The sequence below is a fragment of the Taudactylus pleione genome, unplaced genomic scaffold (assembly GCF_031769625.1).
Source record: "Taudactylus pleione unplaced genomic scaffold, aTauple2 ptg000282l, whole genome shotgun sequence".
NCBI classification, from domain to species: Eukaryota; Metazoa; Chordata; class Amphibia; order Anura; family Myobatrachidae; genus Taudactylus; species Taudactylus pleione.
In genome coordinates this window covers 13696520-13718382 of record NW_028284684.1, presented here as the reverse complement: position 1 = coordinate 13718382, position 21863 = coordinate 13696520, and the positions used below count along the sequence as shown (strand labels likewise).

Genomic DNA, 21863 nt, shown 5'->3' with positions numbered 1-21863 from the left:
CCTCCCCGTCGGGGAATTGAACCCCGGTCTCCCGCGTGACAGGCGGGGACACTGACCGCTATACTAACGAGGTTCAGCTGTGTGCTGTGATTTCTGGTCCAGTCTTGAAAGTGATTTTCAACTAAGAGTTGTTATAATTTCCTTGGGTAATGAAAATGATTGAAATCATTTATACATCAAATTGTTAGTGTACTCTTTCACCATATATCAGATCCATGTCGATTTTTCTGCATCATGAGCTAGGTCAAATGCTTATAGAAATTGCCCCAGCTATCATTTTCTTACTCTACCCATGTCCGATAATCCCTGGATTGAGATGTTCTAGGATTTTACTGTTGATTTGCCAGTGTTTATAGGTATTTCTATGAATTGATTTATGGTTGACCATTTCTGATGCTTGATTGTATATTTAGTAATTCAAGATCCTTTAAAAAGCTCAAATGAATTTAGCAAAACCCATTACCCCTTATCAACTTTTTTCTAATTAGAATTTGCTTAGAAATCCTTGAATGGCTAAAAGACTATTATGCTAGAGACCAATGGTAGCTCTGCATGAGGAATATTAAACTCCAAATCTCTTCTGCTAAATTATGCCCAAATTATGTGAATGCTATAAAAATTGATAATTTATTCTATTATTCAGCTACTGTTTCCAACTTAATTAAAAAAAATATATATATGTATATATTCACTCTTCTTTTAAGGCACCAATAAATATCTATGCGTTTTCTGGATATTCTATACCATACAATTTTAATACATGGGAATCCTGAATATAAAGTCCAATAAATGCTGGATTTGCCATGTTGTACATGTTCTAAGCAATATCTTTTAGATTATAGCTGATATAGGGCCTGATTCAGAGCCGCTTGCTGCTAGTGAGTGCTTGCTCAGAACAAGGGCGGTTTTTTATGTTTTGTATTTGTTTTTTTCTTTCATCAGGCCGCTCGCTAAGCTGTGGGTGACCTCCCACAGCTTTTGCGAGTGGCCTGGAGCCCATCGCGATTATCGTGACCATCAGGCTTGCGAGGAGACCCTGTGGAAGGGTCTGAGCTCTCACAAGCCCGAGTAAACTTCCTGCTCTAATAGAACAGGAAGTCCACTACTGACATCACTAGTGATGTCAGTAGGGCCACCCACAAACCAGGCATTCCTAAGGGAATGCCTGCATTTGTGCAGCCACCCCCCCCTCCCCCCACATACAAAACGCGGTGAGTTATCAATCAACATTGACAGCCGCTCCGTCTTGTAGCTAGACCCATATCGATGGAGCAGCCATCGCTGGACGGATCTTGCGCATGCACACGCCGGACGCGGCGCATGGGTAGTGGGGGACCGTCGAACCACTTACGAGTGTTGTGCGCTTGCGAGTGTGTCTGAATCAGGCCCATAGTCCTTAGGAAAATTTTTGGGTGCTTGCCAAAGACATGTAAATGAAGTGCTTGTTAAAAAATAAAATCCATTCTACTAACCATTGCAAAATGGAATTTGGGTCTTGAGGACCCACCTCATGGAGTTGGGCTTAGACAGCACAAGAAAATTGCTTGAGAAGTTACTTGACCTATACTGTTCTTGAGAATGGGGCCCAACAATGTGGTCTTTCAATGCTAGAAATGTCAAAATAATTCTGAATGTTGTAGTTTGATGTCCTAGAAAATGTGTGCAGTTTTCATTCCAAAAAGTGGCATACACCAATATGCCAACCTCCTTGCTTATATTTTATTTCTACATATAAAAATGTAAGTATGTATAAACCTTCCCAAAATACCAAACCATTCTGATTTATTCCATAGCCACCTAACGCCAACAAATGGTAATAGAAGTATATCATTACAGTTGGTACATTTTGTTTTCTCTATCTGCTATTCCATTTGTATGGATCTATGAGGGTTTCCTTTAAGTACACATCTCAATATATTATAGTTTGGGTTGTTATTTATGACCTATACTGAGGAATATTAAACTCCAAATCTCTTCTGCTAAATTATGCCCAAATTATGTGAATGCTATAAAAATTGATAATTTATTCTATTATTCAGCTACTGTTTCCAACTTAATTAAAATATATATATATATATATATATATTCACTCTTCTTTTAAGGCACCAATAAATATCTATGCATTTTCTGGATATTCTATACCATACAATTTTAATACATGGGAATCCTGAATATAAAGTCCAATAAATGCTGGATTTGCCATGTTGTACATGTTCTAAGTAATATCTTTTAGATTATAGCTGATATAGGGCCTGATTCAGAGACGCTTGCTGCTAGTGAGTGCTTGCTCAGAATAAGGGCGGTTTTTTATGTTTTGTATTTGTTTTTTTCAATCATCAGGCCACTCGCTAAGCTGTGGGTGACTACCCACAGCTTTTGCGAGTGGCATGGAGCCCATCACGATTATCGTGACCATCAGTCTTGCGAGGAGACCCTGTGGATGGGTCTGAGCTCTCACAAGTCCGAGTAAACTTCCTGCTCTAATAGAACAGGAAGTCCACTACGGACATCACTAGTGATGTCAGTAGGGCCACCCACAAACACCAGGCGTTCCTAAGGGAATGCCTGCATTTGTGCAGCCACCCCCCGCTCCCCGCATACAAAACGCGGTGAGTTATCAATCAACATTGACAGCCGCTCCGTCTTGTAGCTAGACCCATATCGATGGAGCAGCCGTTGCTGGACGGATCTTGCGCATGCACACGCCGGAGGCGGCGCATGGGTAGTGGGGGACCATCGAACCACTTACGAGTGTTGTGCGCTTGCGAGTGTGTCTGAATCAGGCCCATAGTCCTTAGGAAAATTTTTGGGTGCTTGCCAAAGACATGTAAATGAAGTGCTTGTTAAAAAATAAAATCCATTCTACTAACCATTGCAAAATGGAATTTGGGTCTTGAGGACCCACCTCATGGAGTTTGGCTTAGACAGCACAAGAAAATTGCTTGAGAAGTTACTTGACCTATACTGTTCTTGAGAATAGGGCCCAACAATGTGGTCTTTCAATGCTAGAAATGTCAAAATAATTCTGAATGTTGTAGTTTGATGTCCTAGAAAATGTGTGCAGTTTTCATTCCAAAAAGTGGCATACACCAATATGCCAACCTCCTTGCTTATATTTTATTTCTACATATAAAAATGTAAGTATGTATAAACCTTCCCAAAATACCAAACCATTCTGATTTATTCCATAGCCACCTAACGCCAACAAATGGTAATAGAAGTATATCATTACAGTTGGTACATTTTGTTTTCTCTATCTGCTATTCCATTTGTATGGATCTATGAGGGTTTCCTTTAAGTACACATCTCAATATATTATAGTTTGGGTTGTTATTTATGCATGCCATAACATTTGTATTATTATTTTTCCACTGTGTCTGAAATGGAATATTGGAGAAATAAAAGTTATAGCCTCCCCGTCGGGGAATTGAACCCCGGTCTCCCGCATGACAGGTGGGGATACTCACCACTCTACTAACGAGGATCAGCTGTGTGCTGTGATTTCTGGTCCAGTCCAGAAAAGTGATTTTCAACTAAGAGTTGTTATAATTTCCTTGGGTAATGAAAATGATTGAAATCATTTATACATCAATTTGTTAGAGTACTCTTTCACCATATATCAGATCCATGTCGATTCTTCTGCATCATGAGCTATGTCAAATGCTTATAGAAATTGCCCCAGCTATCATTTTCTTACTCTACCCATGTCCGATAATCCCTGGACTGAGATGTTCTAGGATTTTACTGTTGATTTGCCAGTGTTTATAGGTATTTCTATGAATTGATTTATGGTTGACCATTTCTGATGCTTGATTGTATATTTAGTAATTCAAGATCCTTTAAAAAGCTCAAGTGAATTTAGCAAAACCCATTACCCCTTATCAACTTTTTTATAATTAGAATTTGCTTAGAAATCCTTGAATGGCTAAAAGACTATTATGCTAGAGACCAATGGTAGCTCTGCATGAGGAATATTAAACTCCAAATCTCTTCTGCTAAATTATGCCCAAATTATGTGAATGCTATAAAAATTGATAATTTATTCTATTATTCAGCTACTGTTTCCAACTTACTTAAAAAAAATATATATATGTATATATTCACTCTTCTTTTAAGGCACCAATAAATATCTATGCATTTTCTGGATATTCTATACCATACAATTTTAATACATGGGAATCCTGAATATAAAGTCCAATAAATGCTGGATTTGCCATGTTGTACATGTTCTAAGCAATATCTTTTAGATTATAGCTGATATAGGGCCTGATTCAGAGCCGCTTGCTGCTAGTGAGTGCTTGCTCAGAATAAGGGCGTTTTTTTATGTTTTGTATTTGTTTTTTTCTTTCATCAGGCCGCTCGCTAAGCTGTGGGTGACTACCCACAGCTTTTGCGAGTGGCCTGGAGCCCATCGCGATTATCGTGACCATCAGGCTTGCGAGGAGACCCTGTGGAAGGGTCTGAGCTCTCACAAGCCCGAGTAAACTTCCTGCTCTAATAGAACAGGAAGTCCACTACTGACATCACTAGTGATGTCAGTAGGGCCACCCACAAACACCAGGCGTTCCTAAGGGAATGCCTGCATTTGTGTAGCCACCCCCCCCTCCCCGCATACAAAACGCGGTGAGTTATCAATCAACATTGACAGCCGTTCCGTCTTGTAGCTAGACCCATATCGATGGAGCAGCCATCGCTGGACGGATCTTGCGCATGCACACGTCGGAGGCGGCGCATGGGTAGTGGGGGACCGTCGAACCACTTACAAGTGTTGTGCGCTTGCGAGTGTGTCTGAATCAGGCCCATAGTCCTTTGGAAAATTTTTGGGTGCTTGCCAAAGACATGTAAATGAAGTGCTTGTAAAAAATAAAATCCATTCTACTAACCATTGCAAAATGGAATTTGGGTCTTGAGGACCCACCTCATGGAGTTGGGCTTAGACAGCACAAGAAAATTGCTTGAGAAGTTACTTAACCTATACTGTTCTTGAGAATAGGGCCCAACAATGTGGTCTTTCAATGCTAGAAATGTCAAAATAATTCTGAATGTTGTAGTTTGATGTCCTAGAAAATGTGTGCAGTTTTCATTCCAAAAAGTGGCATACACCAATATGCAACCTCCTTGCCTATATTTTATTTCTACATATAAAAATGTAAGTATGTATAAACCTTCCCAAAATACCAAACCATTCTGATTTATTCCATAGCCACCTAACGCCAACAAATGGTAATAGAAGTATATCATTACAGTTGGTACATTTTGTTTTCTCTATCTGCTATTCCATTTGTATGGATCTATGAGGGTTTCCTTTAAGTACACAACTCAATATATTATAGTTTGGGTTGTTATTTATGCATGCCATAACATTTGTATTATTATTTTTCCACTGTGTCTGAAATGGAATATTGGAGAAATAAAAGTTATAGCCTCCCCGTCGGGGAATTGAACCCCGGTCTCCCGCTTGACAGGCGGGGACACTCACCGCTATACTAACGAGGTTCAGCTGTGTGCTGTGATTTCTGGTCCAGTCTTGAAAGTGATTTTCAACTAAGAGTTGTTATAATTTCCTTGGGTAATGAAAATGATTGAAATCATTTATACATCAAATTGTTAGTGTACTCTTTCACCATATATCAGATCCATGTCGATTTTTCTGCATCATGAGCTAGGTCAAATGCTTATAGAAATTGCCCCAGCTATCATTTTCTTACTCTACCCATGTCCGATAATCCCTGGATTGAGATGTTCTAGGATTTTACTGTTGATTTGCCAGTGTTTATAGGTATTTCTATGAATTGATTTATGGTTGACCATTTCTGATGCTTGATTGTATATTTAGTAATTCAAGATCCTTTAAAAAGCTCAAATGAATTTAGCAAAACCCATTACCCCTTATCAACTTTTTTCTAATTAGAATTTGCTTAGAAATCCTTGAATGGCTAAAAGACTATTATGCTAGAGACCAATGGTAGCTCTGCATGAGGAATATTAAACTCCAAATCTCTTCTGCTAAATTATGCCCAAATTATGTGAATGCTATAAAAATTGATAATTTATTCTATTATTCAGCTACTGTTTCCAACTTAATTAAAAAAAAAATATATATGTATATATTCACTCTTCTTTTAAGGCACCAATAAATATCTATGCGTTTTCTGGATATTCTATACCATACAATTTTAATACATGGGAATCCTGAATATAAAGTCCAATAAATGCTGGATTTGCCATGTTGTACATGTTCTAAGCAATATCTTTTAGATTATAGCTGATATAGGGCCTGATTCAGAGCCGCTTGCTGCTAGTGAGTGCTTGCTCAGAACAAGGGCGGTTTTTTATGTTTTGTATTTGTTTTTTTCTTTCATCAGGCCGCTCGCTAAGCTGTGGGTGACCTCCCACAGCTTTTGCGAGTGGCCTGGAGCCCATCGCGATTATCGTGACCATCAGGCTTGCGAGGAGACCCTGTGGAAGGGTCTGAGCTCTCACAAGCCCGAGTAAACTTCCTGCTCTAATAGAACAGGAAGTCCACTACTGACATCACTAGTGATGTCAGTAGGGCCACCCACAAACCAGGCATTCCTAAGGGAATGCCTGCATTTATGCAGCCACCCCCCCCCTCCCCCCACATACAAAACGCGGTGAGTTATCAATCAACATTGACAGCCGCTCCGTCTTGTAGCTAGACCCATATCGATGGAGCAGCCATCGCTGGACGGATCTTGCGCATGCACACACCGGACGCGGCGCATGGGTAGTGGGGGACCGTCGAACCACTTACGAGTGTTGTGCGCTTGCGAGTGTGTCTGAATCAGGCCCATAGTCCTTAGGAAAATTTTTGGGTGCTTGCCAAAGACATGTAAATGAAGTGCTTGTTAAAAAATAAAATCCATTCTACTAACCATTGCAAAATGGAATTTGGGTCTTGAGGACCCACCTCATGGAGTTGGGCTTAGACAGCACAAGAAAATTGCTTGAGAAGTTACTTGACCTATACTGTTCTTGAGAATGGGGCCCAACAATGTGGTCTTTCAATGCTAGAAATGTCAAAATAATTCTGAATGTTGTAGTTTGATGTCCTAGAAAATGTGTGCAGTTTTCATTCCAAAAAGTGGCATACACCAATATGCCAACCTCCTTGCTTATATTTTATTTCTACATATAAAAATGTAAGTATGTATAAACCTTCCCAAAATACCAAACCATTCTGATTTATTCCATAGCCACCTAACGCCAACAAATGGTAATAGAAGTATATCATTACAGTTGGTACATTTTGTTTTCTCTATCTGCTATTCCATTTGTATGGATCTATGAGGGTTTCCTTTAAGTACACATCTCAATATATTATAGTTTGGGTTGTTATTTATGCATGCCATAACATTTGTATTATTATTTTTCCACTGTGTCTGAAATGGAATATTGGAGAAATAAAAGTTATAGCCTCCCCGTCGGGGAATTGAACCCCGGTCTCCCGCGTGACAGGCGGGGACACTCACCACTATACTAACGAGGATCAGCTGTGTGCTGTGATTTCTGGTCCAGTCTTGAAAGTGATTTTCAACTAAGAGTTGTTATAATTTCCTTGGGTAATGAAAATGATTGAAATCATTTATACATCAATTTGTTAGTGTACTCTTTCACCATATATCAGATCCATGTCGATTCTTCTGCATCATGAGCTAGGTCAAATGCTTATAGAAATTGCCCCAGCTATCATTTTCTTACTCTACCCATGTCCGATAATCCCTGGACTGAGATGTTCTAGGATTTTACTGTTGATTTGCCAGTGTTTATAGGTATTTCTATGAATTGATTTATGGTTGACCATTTCTGATGCTTGATTGTATATTTAGTAATTCAAGATCCTTTAAAAAGCTCAAGTGAATTTAGCAAAACCCATTACCCCTTATCAACTTTTTTCTAATTAGAATTTGCTTAGAAATCCTTGAATGGCTAAAAGACTATTATGCTAGAGACCAATGGTAGCTCTGCATGAGGAATATTAAACTCCAAATCTCTTCTGCTAAATTATGCCCAAATTATGTGAATGCTATAAAAATTGATAATTTATTCTATTATTCAGCTACTGTTTCCAACTTACTTAAAAAAAAAATATATATGTATATATTCACTCTTCTTTTAAGGCACCAATAAATATCTATGCATTTTCTGGATATTCTATACCATACAATTTTAATACATGGGAATCCTGAATATAAAGTCCAATAAATGCTGGATTTGCCATGTTGTACATGTTCTAAGCAATATCTTTTAGATTATAGCTGATATAGGGCCTGATTCAGAGCCGCTTGCTGCTAGTGAGTGCTTGCTCAGAATAACGGCGTTTTTTTATGTTTTGTATTTGTTTTTTTCTTTCATCAGGCCGCTCGATAAGCTGTGGGTGACTACCCACAGCTTTTGCGAGTGGCCTGGAGCCCATCGCGATTATCGTGACCATCAGGCTTGCGAGGAGACCCTGTGGAAGGGTCTGAGCTCTCACAAGCCCGAGTAAACTTCCTGCTCTAATAGAACAGGAAGTCCACTACTGACATCACTAGTGATGTCAGTAGGGCCACCCACAAACACCAGGCATTCCTAAGGGAATGCCTGCATTTGTGCAGCCACCCCCCCCTCCCCGCATACAAAATGCGGTGAGTTATCAATCAACATTGACAGCCGCTCCATCTTGTAGCTAGACCCATATCGATGGAGCAGCCGTCGCTGGACGGATCTTGCGCATGCACACGCCGGAGGCGGCGCATGGGTAGTGGGGGACCGTCAAACCACTTACGAGTGATGTGCGTTTGCGAGTGTGTCTGAATCAGGCCCATAGTCCTTAGGAAAATTTTTGGCTGCTTGCCAAAGACATGTAAATGAAGTGCTTGTTAAAAAATAAAATCAATTCTACTAACAATTGCAAAATGGAATTTGGGTCTTGAGGACCCACCTCATGGAGTTGGGCTTAGACAGCACAAGAAAATTGCTTGAGAAGTTACTTGACCTATACTGTTCTTGAGAATGGGGCCCAACAATGTGGTCTTTCAATGCTAGAAATGTCAAAATAATTCTGAATGTTGTAGTTTGATGTCCTAGAAAATGTGTGCAGTTTTCATTCCAAAAAGTGGCATACACCAATATGCCAACCTCCTTGCCTATATTTTATTTCTACATATAAAAATGTAAGTATGTGTAAACCTTCCCAAAATACCAAACCATTCTGATTTATTCCATAGCCACCTAACGCCAACAAATGGTAATAGAAATATATCATTACAGTTGGTACATTTTGTTTTCTCTATCTGCTATTCCATTTGTATGGATCTATGAGGGTTTCCTTTAAGTACACATCTCAATATATTACAGTTTGGGTTGTTATTTATGCATGCCATAACATTTGTATTATTATTTTTCCACTGTGTCTGAAATGGAATATTGGAGAAATAAAAGTTATAGCCTCCCCGTCGGGGAATTGAACCCCGGTCTCCCGCGTGACAGGCGGGGACACTCACCACTATACTAACGAGGATCAGCTGTGTGCTGTGATTTCTGGTCCAGTCTTGAAAGTGATTTTCAACTAAGAGTTGTTATAATTTCCTTGGGTAATGAAAATGATTGAAATCATTTATACATCAAATTGTTAGTGTACTCTTTCACCATATATCAGATCCATGTCGATTTTTCTGCATCATGAGCTAGGTCAAATGCTTATAGAAATTGCCCCAGCTATCATTTTCTTACTCTACCCATGTCCGATAATCCCTGGACTGAGATGTTCTAGGATTTTACTGTTGATTTGCCAGTGTTTATAGGTATTTCTATGAATTGATTTATGGTTGACCATTTCTGATGCTTGATTGTATATTTAGTAATTCAAGATCCTTTAAAAAGCTCAAATGAATTTAGCAAAACCCATTACCCCTTATCAACTTTTTTCTAATTAGAATTTGCTTAGAAATCCTTGAATGGCTAAAAGACTATTATGCTAGAGACCAATGGTAGCTCTGCATGAGGAATATTAAACTCCAAATCTCTTCTGCTAAATTATGCCCAAGTTATGTGAATGCTATAAAAATTGATAATTTATTGTATTATTCAGCTACTGTTTCCAACTTAATTTAAAAAAATATATATATGTATATATTCACTCTTCTTTTAAGGCACCAATAAATATCTATGCGTTTTCTGGATATTCTATACCATACAATTTTAATACATGGGAATCCTGAATATAAAGTCCAATAAATGCTGGATTTGCCATGTTGTACATGTTCTAAGCAATATCTTTTAGATTATAGCTGATATAGGGCCTGATTCAGAGCCGCTTGCTGCTAGTGAGTGCTTGCTCAGAACAAGGGCGGTTTTTTATGTTTTGTATTTGTTTTTTTCTTTCATCAGGCCGCTCGCTAAGCTGTGGGTGACCTCCCACAGCTTTTGCGAGTGGCCTGGAGCCCATCGCGATTATCGTGACCATCAGGCTTGCGAGGAGACCCTGTGGAAGGGTCTGAGCTCTCACAAGCCCGAGTAAACTTCCTGCTCTAATAGAACAGGAAGTCCACTACTGTCATCACTAGTGATGTCAGTAGGGCCACCCACAAACACCAGGCGTTCCTAAGGGAATGCCTGCATTTGTGCAGCCACCCCCCCCTCCCCACATACAAAACGCGGTGAGTTATCAATCAACATTGACAGCCGCTCCGTCTTGTAGCTAGACCCATATCGATGGAGCAGCCATCGCTGGACGGATCTTGCGCATGCACACGCCGGAGGCGGCGCATGGGTAGTGGGGGACCGTCGAACCACTTACGAGTGTTGTGCGCTTGCGAGTGTGTCTGAATCAGGCCCATAGTCCTTAGGAAAATTTTTGGGTGCTTGCCAAAGACATGTAAATGAAGTGCTTGTTAAAAAATAAAATCCATTCTACTAACCATTGCAAAATGGAATTTGGGTCTTGAGGACCCACCTCATGGAGTTGGGCTTAGACAGCACAAGAAAATTGCTTGAGAAGTTACTTGACCTATACTGTTCTTGAGAATGGGGCCCAACAATGTGGTCTTTCAATGCTAGAAATGTCAAAATAATTCTGAATGTTGTAGTTTGATGTCCTAGAAAATGTGTGCAGTTTTCATTCCAAAAAGTGGCATACACCAATATGCCAACCTCCTTGCTTATATTTTATTTCTACATATAAAAATGTAAGTATGTATAAACCTTCCCAAAATACCAAACCATTCTGATTTATTCCATAGCCACCGAACGCCAACAAATGGTAATAGAAGTATATAATTACAGTTGGTACATTTTGTTTTCTCTATCTGCTATTCCATTTGTATGGATCTATGAGGGTTTCCTTTAAGTACACATCTCAATATATTATAGTTTGGGTTGTTATTTATGCATGCCATAACATTTGTATTATTATTTTTCCACTGTGTCTGAAATGGAATATTGGAGAAATAAAAGTTATAGCCTCCCCGTCGTGGAATTGAACCCCGGTCTCCCGCGTGACAGGCGGGGATACTCACCACCATACTAACGAGGATCAGCTGTGTGCTGTGATTTCTGGTCCAGTCTTGAAAGTGATTTTCAACTAAGAGTTGTTATAATTTCCTTGGGTAATGAAAATGATTGAAATCATTTATACATCAATTTGTTAGAGTACTCTTTCACCATATATCAGATCCATGTCGATTCTTCTGCATCATGAGCTAGGTCAAATGCTTATAGAAATTGCCCCAGCTATCATTTTCTTACTCTACCCATGTCCGATAATCCCTGGACTGAGATGTTCTAGGATTTTACTGTTGATTTGCCAGTGTTTATAGGTATTTCTATGAATTGATTTATGGTTGACCATTTCTGATGCTTGATTGTATATTTAGTAATTCAAGATCCTTTAAAAAGCTCAAGTGAATTTAGCAAAACCCATTACCCCTTATCAACTTTTTTCTAATTAGAATTTGCTTAGAAATCCTTGAATGGCTAAAAGACTATTATGCTAGAGACCAATGGTAGCTCTGCATGAGGAATATTAAACTCCAAATCTCTTCTGCTAAATTATGCCCAAATTATGTGAATGCTATAAAAATTGATAATTTATTCTATTATTCAGCTACTGTTTCCAACTTACTTAAAAAAAATATATATATGTATATATTCACTCTTCTTTTAAGGCACCAATAAATATTTATGCATTTTCTGGATATTCTATACCATACAATTTTAATACATGGGAATCCTGAATATAAAGTCCAATAAATGCTGGATTTGCCATGTTGTACATGTTCTAAGCAATATCTTTTAGATTATAGCTGATATAGGGCCTGATTCAGAGCCGCTTGCTGCTAGTGAGTGCTTGCTCAGAATAACGGCGTTTTTTTATGTTTTGTATTTGTTTTTTTCTTTCATCAGGCCGCTCGCTAAGCTGTGGGTGACTACCCACAGCTTTTGCGAGTGGCCTGGAGCCCATCGCGATTATCGTGACCATCAGGCTTGCGAGGAGACCCTGTGGTAGGGTCTGAGCTCTCACAAGCCTGAGTAAACTTCCTGCTCTAATAGAACAGGAAGTCCACTACTGACATCACTAGTGATGTCAGTAGGGCCACCCACAAACACCAGGCATTCCTAAGGGAATGCCTGCATTTGTGCAGCCTCCCCCCCCTCCCCGCATACAAAATGCGGTGAGTTATCAATCAACATTGACAGCCGCTCCATCTTGTAGCTAGACCCATATCGATGGAGCAGCCATCGCTGGACGGATCTTGCGCATGCACACGCCGGAGGCGGCGCATGGGTAGTGGGGGACCATCAAACCACTTACGAGTGTTGTGCGTTTGCGAGTGTGTCTGAATCAGGCCCATAGTCCTTAGGAAAATTTTTGGCTGCTTGCCAAAGACATGTAAATGAAGTGCTTGTTAAAAAATAAAATCAATTCTACTAACAATTGCAAAATGGAATTTGGGTCTTGAGGACCCACCTCATGGAGTTGGGCTTAGACAGCACAAGAAAATTGCTTGAGAAGTTACTTGACCTATACTGTTCTTGAGAATGGGGCCCAACAATGTGGTCTTTCAATGCTAGAAATGTCAAAATAATTCTGAATGTTGTAGTTTGATGTCCTAGAAAATGTGTGCAGTTTTCATTCCAAAAAGTGGCATACACCAATATGCCAACCTCCTTGCCTATATTTTATTTCTACATATAAAAATTTAAGTATGTGTAAACCTTCCCAAAATACCAAACCATTCTGATTTATTCCATAGCCACCTAACGCCAACAAATGGTAATAGAAGTATATCATTACAGTTGGTACATTTTGTTTTCTCTATCTGCTATTCCATTTGTATGGATCTATGAGGGTTTCCTTTAAGTACACATCTCAATATATTACAGTTTGGGTTGTTATTTATGCATGCCATAACATTTGTATTATTATTTTTCCACTGTGTCTGAAATGGAATATTGGAGAAATAAAAGTTATAGCCTCCCCGTCGGGGAATTGAACCCCGGTCTCCCGCGTGACAGGCGGGGACACTCACCACTATACTAACGAGGATCAGCTGTGTGCTGTGATTTCTGGTCCAGTCTTGAAAGTGATTTTCAACTAAGAGTTGTTATAATTTCCTTGGGTAATGAAAATGATTGAAATCATTTATACATCAAATTGTTAGTGTACTCTTTCACCATATATCAGATCCATGTCGATTTTTCTGCATCATGAGCTAGGTCAAATGCTTATAGAAATTGCCCCAGCTATCATTTTCTTACTCTACCCATGTCCGATAATCCCTGGACTGAGATGTTCTAGGATTTTACTGTTGATTTGCCAGTGTTTATAGGTATTTCTATGAATTGATTTATGGTTGACCATTTCTGATGCTTGATTGTATATTTAGTAATTCAAGATCCTTTAAAAAGCTCAAATGAATTTAGCAAAACCCATTACCCCTTATCAACTTTTTTCTAATTAGAATTTGCTTAGAAATCCTTGAATGGCTAAAAGACTATTATGCTAGAGACCAATGGTAGCTCTGCATGAGGAATATTAAACTCCAAATCTCTTCTGCTAAATTATGCCCAAGTTATGTGAATGCTATAAAAATTGATAATTTATTGTATTATTCAGCTACTGTTTCCAACTTAATTAAAAAAAATATATATATGTATATATTCACTCTTCTTTTAAGGCACCAATAAATATCTATGCGTTTTCTGGATATTCTATACCATACAATTTTAATACATGGGAATCCTGAATATAAAGTCCAATAAATGCTGGATTTGCCATGTTGTACATGTTCTAAGCAATATCTTTTAGATTATAGCTGATATAGGGCCTGATTCAGAGCCGCTTGCTGCTAGTGAGTGCTTGCTCAGAACAAGGGTGGTTTTTTATGTTTTGTTTTTGTTTTTTTCTTTCATCAGGCCGCTCGCTAAGCTGTGGGTGACCTCCCACAGCTTTTGCGAGTGGCCTGGAGCCCATCGCGATTATCGTGACCATCAGGCTTGCGAGGAGACCCTGTGGAAGGGTCTGAGCTCTCACAAGCCCGAGTAAACTTCCTGCTCTAATAGAACAGGAAGTCCACTACTGTCATCACTAGTGATGTCAGTAGGGCCACCCACAAACACCAGGTGTTCCTAAGGGAATGCCTGCATTTGTGCAGCCACCCCCCCCTCCCCACATACAAAACGCGGTGAGTTATCAATCAACATTGACAGCCGCTCCGTCTTGTAGCTAGACCCATATCGTTGGAGCAGCCATCGCTGGACGGATCTTGCACATGCACACGCCGGAGGCGGCGCATGGGTAGTGGGGGACCGTCGAACCACTTACGAGTGTTGTGCGCTTGCGAGTGTGTCTGAATCAGGCCCATAGTCCTTAGGAAAATTTTTGGGTGCTTGCCAAAGACATGTAAATGAAGTGCTTGTTAAAAAATAAAATCCATTGTACTAACCTTTGCAAAATGGAATTTGGGTCTTGAGGACCCACCTCATGGAGTTGGGCTTAGACAGCACAAGAAAATTGCTTGAGAAGTTACTTGACCTATACTGTTCTTAAGAATAGGGCCCAACAATGTGGTCTTTCAATGCTAGAAATGTCAAAATAATTCTGAATGTTGTAGTTTGATGTCCTAGAAAATGTGTGCAGTTTTCATTCCAAAAAGTGGCATACACCAATATGCAACCTCCTTGCCTATATTTTATTTCTACATATAAAAATGTAAGTATGTATAAACCTTCCCAAAATACCAAACCATTCTGATTTATTCCATAGCCACCTAACGCCAACAAATGGTAATAGAAGTATATCATTACAGTTGGTACATTTTGTTTTCTCTATCTGCTATTCCATTTGTATGAATCTATGAGGGTTTCCTTTAAGTACACAACTCAATATATTATAGTTTGGGTTGTTATTTATGCATGCCATAACATTTATATTATTATTTTTCCACTGTGTCTGAAATGGAATATTGGAGAAATAAAAGTTATAGCCTCCCCGTCTGGGAATTGAACCCCAGTCTCCCGCGTGACAGGCGAGGATACTCACCACTATACTAACGAGGATCAGCCGTGGATTGTGATTTCTGGTCCAGTCCAGAAAAGTGATTTTCAACTAAGAGTTGTTATAATTTCCTTGGGTAATGAAAATGATTGAAATCATTTATACATCAATTTGTTAGTGTACTCTTTCACCATATATCAGATCCATGTCGATTCTTCTGCATCATGAGCTAGGTCAAATGCTTATAGAAATTGCCCCAGCTATCATTTTCTTACTCTACCCATGTCCGATAATCCCTGGACTGAGATGTTCTAGGATTTTACTGTTGATTTGCCAGTGTTTATAGGTATTTCTATGAATTGATTTATGGTTGACCATTTCTGATGCTTGATTGTATATTTAGTAATTCAAGATCCTTTAAAAAGCTCAAGTGAATTTAGCAAAACCCATTACCCCTTATCAACTTTTTTATAATTAGAATTTGCTTAGAAATCCTTGAATGGCTAAAAGACTATTATGCTAGAGACCAATGGTAGCTCTGCATGAGCAATATTAAACTCCAAATCTCTTCTGCTAAATTATGCCCAAATTATGTGAATGCTATAAAAATTGATAATTTATTCTATTATTCAGCTACTGTTTCCAACTTAATTAAAAAAAATATATATATGTATATATTCACTCTTCTTTTAAGGCACCAATAAATATCTATGCATTTTCTGGATATTCTATACCATACAATTTTAATACATGGGAATCCTGAATATAAAGTCCAATAAATGCTGGATTTGCCATGTTGTACATGTTCTAAGCAATATCTTTTAGATTATAGCTGATATAGGGCCTGATTCAGAGCCGCTTGCTGCTAGTGAGTGCTTGCTCAGAATAACGGCGTTTTTTTATGTTTTGTATTTGTTTTTTTCTTTCATCAGGCCGCTCGCTAAGCTGTGGGTGACCTCCCACAGCTTTTGCGAGTGGCCTGGAGCCCATCGCGATTATCGTGACCATCAGGCTTGCGAGGAGACCCTGTGGAAGGGTCTGAGCTCTCACAAGCCCGAGTAAACTTCCTGCTCTAATAGAACAGGAAGTCCACTACTGACATCACTAGTGATGTCAGTAGGGCCACCCACAAACACCAGGCGTTCCTAAGGGAATGCCTGCATTTGTGCAGCCACCCCCCCCTCCCCACATACAAAACGCGGTGAGTTATCAATCAACATTGACAGCCGCTCCGTCTTGTAGCTAGACCCATATCGATGGAGCAGCCGTCGCTGGACGGATCTTGCGCATGCACATGCCGGAGGCGGCGCATGGGTAGTGGGGGACCGTCGAACCACTTTCGAGTGTTGTGCGCTTGCGAGTGTGTCTGAATCAGGCCCATAGTCCTTTGGAAAATTTTTGGGTGCTTGCCAAAGACATGTAAATGAAGTGCTTGTTAAAAAATAAAATCCATTCTACTAACCATTGCAAAATGGAATTTGGGTCTTGAGGACCCACCTCATGGAGTTGGGCTTAGACAGCACAAGAAAATTGCTTGAGAAGTTACTTGACCTATACTGTTCTTAAGAATAGGGCCCAACAATGTGGTCTTTCAATGCTAGAAATGTCAAAATAATTCTGAATGTTGTAGTTTGATGTCCTAGAAAATGTGTGCAGTTTTCATTCCAAAAAGTGGCATACACCAATATGCAACCTCCTTGCCTATATTTTATTTCTACATATAAAAATGTAAGTATGTATAAACCTTCCCAAAATACCAAACCATTCTGATTTATTCCATAGCCACCTAACGCCAACAAATGGTAATAGAAGTATATCATTACAGTTGGTACATTTTGTTTTCTCTATCTGCTATTCCATTTGTATGGATCTATGAGGGTTTCCTTTAAGTACACAACTCAATATATCATAGTTTGGGTTGTTATTTATGCATGCCATAACATTTATATTATTATTTTTCCACTGTGTCTGAAATGGAATATTGGAGAAATAAAAGTTATAGCCTCCCCGTCTGGGAATTGAACCCCAGTCTCCCGCGTGACAGGCGAGGATACTCACCACTATACTAACGAGGATCAGCAGTGGATTGTGATTTCTGGTCCAGTCCAGAAAAGTGATTTTCAACTAAGAGTTGTTATAATTTCCTTGGGTAATGAAAATGATTGAAATCATTTATACATCAATTTGTTAGTGTACTCTTTCACCATATATCAGATCCATGTCGATTCTTCTGCATCATGAGCTAGGTCAAAAGCTTATAGAAATTGTCCCAGCTATCATTTTCTTACTCTACCCATGTCCGATAATCCCTGGACTGAGATGTTCTAGGATTTTACTGTTGATTTGCCAGTGTTTATAGGTATTTCTATGAATTGATTTATGATTGACCATTTCTGATGCTTGATTGTATATTTAGTAATTCAAGATCCTTTAAAAAGCTCAAATGAATTTAGCAAAACCCATTACCCCTTATCAACTTTTTTCTAATTAGAATTTGCTTAGAAATCCTTGAATGGCTAAAAGACTATTATGCTAGAGACCAATGGTAGCTCTGCATGAGGAATATTAAACTCCAAATCTCTTCTGCTAAATTATGCCCAAATTATGTGAATGCTATAAAAATTTATAATTTATTCTATTATTCAGCTACTGTTTCCAACTTAATTAAAAAAAATATATATATATATATATATATTCACTCTTCTTTTAAGGCACCAATAAATATCTATGCATTTTCTGGATATTCTATACCATACAATTTTAATACATGGGAATCCTGAATATAAAGTCCAATAAATGCTGGATTTGCCATGTTGTACATGTTCTAAGCAATATCTTTTAGATTATAGCTGATATAGGGCCTGATTCAGAGCCGCTTGCTGCTAGTGAGTGCTTGCTCAGAACAAGGGCGGTTTTTTATGTTTTGTATTTGTTTTTTTCTTTCATCAGGCCGCTCGCTAAGCTGTGGGTGACCTCCCACAGCTTTTGCGAGTGGCCTGGAGCCCATCGCGATTATCATGACCATCAGGCTTGCGAGGAGACCCTGTGGAAGGGTCTGAGCTCTCACAAGCCCGAGTAAACTTCCTGCTCTAATAGAACAGGAAGTCCACTACTGACATCACTAGTGATGTCAGTAGGGCCACCCACAAACACCAGGCATTCCTAAGGGAATGCCTGCATTTGTGCAGCCACCCCCCCCTCCCCGCATACAAAATGCGGTGAGTTATCAATCAACATTGACAGCCGCTCCGTCTTGTAGCTAGACCCATATCGATGGAGCAGCCATCGCTGGATGGATCTTGCGCATGCACATGCCGGAGGCGGCGCATGGGTAGTGGGGGACCGTCGAACCACTTACGAGTGTTGTGCATTTGCGAGTGTGTCTGAATCAGGCCCATAGTCCTTAGGAATATTTTTGGGTGCTTGCCAAAGACATGTAAATGAAGTGCTTGTTAAAAAATAAAATCAATTCTACTAACCATTGCAAAATGGAATTTGGGTCTTGAGGACCCACCTCATGGAGTTGGGCTTAGACAGCACAAGAAAATTGCTTGAGAAGTTACTTGACGTATACTGTTCTTGAGAATGGGGCCCAACAATGTGGTCTTTCAATGCTAGAAATGTCAAAATAATTCTGAATGTTGTAGTTTGATGCCCTAGAAAATGTGTGCAGTTTTCATTCCAAAAAGTGGCATACACCAATATGCCAACCTCCTTGCCTATATTTTATTTCTACATATAAAAATGTAAGTATGTATAAACCTTCCCAAAATACCAAACCATTCTGATTTATTCCATAGCCACCTAACGCCAACAAATGGTTATAGAAGTATATCATTACAGTTGGTACATTTTGTTTTCTCTATCTGCTATTCCATTTGTATGGATCTATGAGGGTTTCCTTTAAGTACACATCTCAATATATTATAGTTTGGGTTGTTATTTATGCATGCCATAACATTTGTATTATTATTTTTCCACTGTGTCTGAAATGGAATATTGGAGAAATAAAAGTTATAGCCTCCCCGTCGGGGAATTGAACCCCAGTCTCCCGCGTGACAGGTGGGGACACTCACCACTATACTAACGAGGATCAGCTGTGTGCTGTGATTTCTGGTCCAGTCTTGAAAGTGATTTTCAACTAAGAGTTGTTATAATTTCCTTGGGTAATGAAAATGATTGAAATCATTTATACATCAATTTGTTAGTGTACTCTTTCACCATATATCAGATCCATGTCGATTCTTCTGCATCATGAGCTAGGTCAAATGCTTATAGAAATTGCCCCAGCTATCATTTTCTTACTCTACCCATGTCCGATAATCCCTGGACTGAGATGTTCTAGGATTTTACTGTTGATTTGCCAGTGTTTATAGGTATTTCTTTGAATTGATTTATGATTGACCATTTCTGATGCTTGATTGTATATTTAGGAATTCAAGATCCTTTAAAAAGCTCAAGTGAATTTAGCAAAACCCATTACCCCTTATCAACTTTTTTATAATTAGAATTTGCTTAGAAATCCTTGAATGGCTAAAAGACTATTATGCTAGAGACCAATGGTAGCTCTGCATGAGGAATATTAAACTCCAAATCTCTTCTACTAAATTATGCCCAAATTATGTGAATGCTATAAAAATTGATAATTTATTCTATTATTCAGCTACTGTTTCCAACTTAATTAAAAAAAATATATTTATGTATATATTCACTCTTCTTTTAAGGCACCAATAAATATCTATGCATTTTCTGGATATTCTATACCATACAATTTTAATACATGGGAATCCTGAATATAAAGTCCAATAAATGCTGGATTTGCCATGTTGTACATGTTCTAAGCAATATTTTTTAGATTATAGCTGATATAGGGCCTGATTCAGAGCCGCTTGCTGCTAGTGAGTGCTTGCTCAGAATAACGGCGTTTTTTTATGTTTTGTATTTGTTTTTTTCTTTCATCAGGCCGCTCGCTAAGCTGTGGGTGACCTCCCACAGCTTTTGCGAGTGGCCTGGAGCCCATCGCGATTATCGTGACCATCAGGCTTGCGAGGAGACCCTGTGGAAGGGTCTGAGCTCTCACAAGCCCGAGTAAACTTCCTGCTCTAATAGAACAGGAAGTCCACTACTGACATCACTAGTGATGTCAGTAGGGCCACCCACAAACACCAGGCGTTCCCAAGGGAATGCCTGCATTTGTGCAGCCACCCCCCCCTCCCCGCATACAAAACGCGGTGAGTTATCAATCAACATTGACAGCCGCTCCGTCTTGTAGCTAGACCCATATCGATGGAGCAGCCATCGCTGGACGGATCTTGCGCATGCACACGCCGGAGGCGGCGCATGGGTAGTGGGGGACCGTCGAACCACTTACGAGTGTTGTGCGCTTGCGAGTGTGTCTGAATCAGGCCCATAGTCCTTTGGAAAATTTTTGGGTGCTTGCCAAAGACATGTAAATGAAGTGCTTGTTAAAAAATAAAATCCATTCTACTAACCATTGCAAAATGGAATTTGGGTCTTGAGGACCCACCTCATGGAGTTGGGCTTAGACAGCACAAGAAAATTGCTTGAGAAGTTACTTGACCTATACTGTTCTTGAGAATAGGGCCCAACAATGTGGTCTTTCAATGCTAGAAATGTCAAAATAATTCTGAATGTTGTAGTTTGATGTCCTAGAAAATGTGTGCAGTTTTCATTCCAAAAAGTGGCATACACCAATATGCCAACCTCCTTGCCTATATTTTATTTCTACATATAAAAATGTAAGTATGTATAAACCTTCCCAAAATACCAAACCATTCTGATTTATTCCATAGCCACCTAACGCCAACAAATGGTAATAGAAGTATATCATTACAGTTGGTACATTTTGTTTTCTCTATCTGCTATTCCATTTGTATGGATCTATGAGGATTTCCTTTAAGTACACATCTCAATATATTATAGTTTGGGTTGTTATTTATGCATGCCATAACATTTGTATTATTATTTTTCCACTGTGTCTGAAATGGAATATTGGAGAAATAAAAGTTATAGCCTCCCCGTCGGGGAATTGAACCCCGGTCTCCCGCGTGACAGGCGGGGACACTCACCACTATACTAAGGAGGATCAGCTGTGTGCTGTGATTTCTGGTCCAGTCTTGAAAGTGATTTTCAACTAAGAGTTGTTATAATTTCCTTGGGTAATGAAAATGATTGAAATCATTTATACATCAAATTGTTAGTGTACTCTTTCACCATATATCAGATCCATGTCGATTCTTCTGCATCATGAGCTAGGTCAAATGCTTATAGAAATTGCCCCAGCTATCATTTTCTTACTCTACCCATGTCCGATAATCCCTGGACTGAGATGTTCTAGGATTTT

At 39.2% G+C, this 21863-nt stretch overlaps 3 non-coding genes across 3 annotated transcripts; all 3 read right to left on the bottom strand.

Annotated features, from left to right (window-relative positions):
- Positions 1 to 7438: 7438 nt before the first annotated feature.
- Positions 7439 to 7510, bottom strand: TRNAD-GUC (transfer RNA aspartic acid (anticodon GUC)). The gene has a single exon. It is a non-coding gene; the product is annotated as a tRNA-Asp (tRNA).
- A 1941-nt stretch (positions 7511 to 9451) lies between these two features.
- Positions 9452 to 9523, bottom strand: TRNAD-GUC (transfer RNA aspartic acid (anticodon GUC)). Its single transcript has one exon. It is a non-coding gene; the product is annotated as a tRNA-Asp (tRNA).
- Positions 9524 to 13477: 3954 nt separating this feature from the next.
- Positions 13478 to 13549, bottom strand: TRNAD-GUC (transfer RNA aspartic acid (anticodon GUC)). The gene has a single exon. It is a non-coding gene; the product is annotated as a tRNA-Asp (tRNA).
- Positions 13550 to 21863: the final 8314 nt, after the last annotated feature.